Below are 3,178 nucleotides of genomic sequence, written 5' to 3'. Positions count from 1 at the left end.
AATTTTCAGTTTAGTTCGGTCCGTCATGAAGTGTGGCTGGGGTTAGGGTTGTGGCTGGTGTTAGGGTTAGTATTGTGGCTGGTGTTAGGGTTAGTATTGTGGCTGGGGTAGGGTTAGGGTTGTGGCTGGTGTTAGGGTTAGTATTGTGGCTGGGGCTAGGGTTAGGGTTGAAAAGCCAACTTAAAATGGCCTGAAACACATTCTGACCACACTTAAAAAGTGTTCCTGGCCATCAACATCAAAGTTTGGGGGAAAAAAAAAACAAAACCTCTGCATTGCACCACAGATTGTTTATTACATCAGAGTTTGTAAGTAGCCCTGCGATGAGCTGGCGACTTGTCCAGGGTGTCCCCTGCCTTTGCCCTAAGACAGCTGGGAGAGGCTCCAGCAGACCCCCGTGACCCTGGGGGTCTCGCACAGAATACGAGCACGAGCTTCAACATTGACTCAGAAGGTTCCATCCGTGACTAAGCGGGTATGGAAAATGAATGAATGAATGAATGAGTTTGTAAGTAGTTTCAAGTTTTCTGCTTCTTTACAGCGTCAGCAGGTGAACAGGGACCCGTGCCAGCCACTCCGCAGAAACACATCTGCCCTTCTCGAAATGCTCTCACAATAACGTGAGAGGCTCCAAAGAGAATGAGGGTGCTTACAAAGAACCGTATGGTATGTAGGTGTGCAGCTGCCGGCAGCCAATCAAATGAGCCACAGCGGGAGGATAATGTGCAGCCATTATGTTCGTCTGTGCTTGTCCACAGGTTTAAATCCCACCGTGGAGCTCTGAGTGTACAAAACCCAGGCTGGAAATATCCTACAACAATAAGAAGCAGAGGTTTGTTTGGGGCTCCGAGGTGCGAGGCTCGGCCGGTGGAGCCAAACACTGCGGGAACCTCAGTTTCATCCTCTTCTAATCCTCTTCAGTCTGGCTCTTCTCAGTGTGACTCCCAAGATTTTTGGGGCGAATCTGTCGCTGATTCTTGTCGTATGTACTGCACGGCCTGCGGCCAAGGTTGGGTCTCCTAGCAACAGGGAAACACGTGCTGGAGCTCAAGGAGAACCAAGGAGTTCAGTCCCTCGGTCTGGAGGTTCGGTTTCAGGGAGACGTCAGCATCTCATCAAAAACACCAACATCCGCTGTGTTCATTTCACAGTTTAGCACGTTGCCATTACATCTCGATCGTTTTTTAGCTTCAGCCATGAGCTCGGAGGGATCAGCCTACCCGGAAAAAACTTTACTTAAGCCGCGGGGATCACTTGGAGAAAAACTCCTGGAAACTCCTGCACTGTGCACAGGTGACTGTCACGATGAGTCAGAGGTTGAAAGTTTACCTTCCACAGTCCAAAAGCTGAGCGGTAGAACAGGGTTCCATGTGTTACTCATTCCTCTCTGTGTGTTCTCTATTATGCATTTTACATTTGTTTGGATCTATTATGGATGGATCTATTAATAATTATTATTCGATACACTCTGCGGTCAGAATCACGACAGGCGGTGGTGCTGAGGTCTCCACTGGGAAGAGGAACGGAAGACCTAGAAAAGGAAGTTTAATCATTAACAAAGTAAAAGAGCCAAAAGCTTCTTCACCCTCAAATTCTGGTTGAAAAAGAAATCTACAGTCATGCGGATGTTACTTTAGAATTGAGTCAAACTTCTTTCTGAATCAACTCTGAAGATCTGCCGGCAGTTTTCCAGAAGCTCAGCGTCTGTTTGCCTGCGGACCAATTTTCAGTTTTTAATTGGAGTATTTGGCTGGAGGGCCAAGAAAAGGGAAACGCTACACCGTTTAATTTCACTTCAATCTGAATTTGGCCATAAAATGTGGTCGCATTTTGATATTTTTTTCAAGGTTCTCCTTTGATTGTGCCAGAGGAGGAGGAGAAAATGGAACCTCAGGCTGGACTTGACTCATTAATACTGACATCATCCATGAGCCCAAAAGAGAAAATGAAAAGTGTCCCTGCTGATGAATTTTAATCCCGCAGCTTCCGTGCGACCGAGGCCTCGCACAGAATACGAGCACGAGCTTCAACATTGACTCAGAAGGTTCCATCGTGAGCTGGGAGATGAATCTTTTTATCGCCTGCTGTGCTGAAAAACAACATCTGAGCTGCCGGCCGACCTTCACACTGCTCGTCCTGCTTTTGATCAACCTCCAGCAGAGGAGAATTTTTTTTTCTTCTTCTTCGTTTGCGTCCCCAACAGACAGCCGCTGCAACCAGATGTTTTCGCAACCTCCGCAGATTCATGGTTTTACCTCCATGAAAGTAGTTTGTTGAGTTTTAATAAGATGATTTACAGACGGTGAAGCGGATTAACCGGGAAGAACCTGAGGAGCCTCCTTAATCACTCTGTTCTGGTTCTGTCACTGGCACGGCTGCTTGTCCTCACACCGACACCTCGGCACGTTCCGACAGCGTTCCACCGCTGCACGCGGGAGCCCCAGACGCCCAGAGAGGAAGGAGGCTGGCAGCTGACAGGAAGCGGTGACGGGCGACACTGAGCTGTGAATACCAGGATGATCAACCACAAAAATCATCTGATTACAGAAAAAGCCTGTTGTCCCTCAGTTAAACCAGTTAAACACTGGTGGAAAAAAAAAAGACCTCCCTTTGAAAGCGTAAACAGGAAATGCCGGTGACGATGATTTAAAAAGTCCCACACGGAGATTTTTTTTTCACTTTCACAGTTTTTTCACGATCATCAGCATCACTTTGCACAGACATGCACCCTGGAAATCAACTCTCTGGGATGTCACAAAGGGGATCAATAGCTTGCTCAGGTAAGTGACCACGCCCCCAAGCCAGACACGGCCTTGTTTCCAAACAAGAGAGACTGAAGATGTGAAAGTTTTGGAGTCTAATGACTCCGGCTGGTCGCGCTGTCCAGTCAGCTACAGCTCCGCCTCCTTCTGCTGAAGAGGATGGCTATTGGTCCGGGCACACTCAGATTCAGATCTGAGTTTTTTTCAAGGTCGATCAGAGAGACTTACAGCCCGAAACCATCTTCAGACGACGTTGTTTGCCTCGTCAACAAATGAGCCACGACGCTCCCTCGGCGGCGTCACACACATTAGGGACTCTGCAGGGAGGAGAAGAGGAGAAGCCGGCCTGAGGGTGGCGAGGCGGCCAGTTGGAGCAGGAAGGTAAACCGGCGCAGCGGGAGGAGGAGAAAAAAAAT

Source organism: Nelusetta ayraudi, unplaced genomic scaffold, assembly GCF_046127955.1.
Source record: "Nelusetta ayraudi isolate G7.1 ecotype Tasmania unplaced genomic scaffold, CSIRO-AGI_Nayr_v1 ptg000019l, whole genome shotgun sequence".
Classification (NCBI taxonomy): domain Eukaryota; kingdom Metazoa; phylum Chordata; class Actinopteri; order Tetraodontiformes; family Monacanthidae; genus Nelusetta; species Nelusetta ayraudi.
This window is presented reverse-complemented; position numbering follows the sequence as displayed.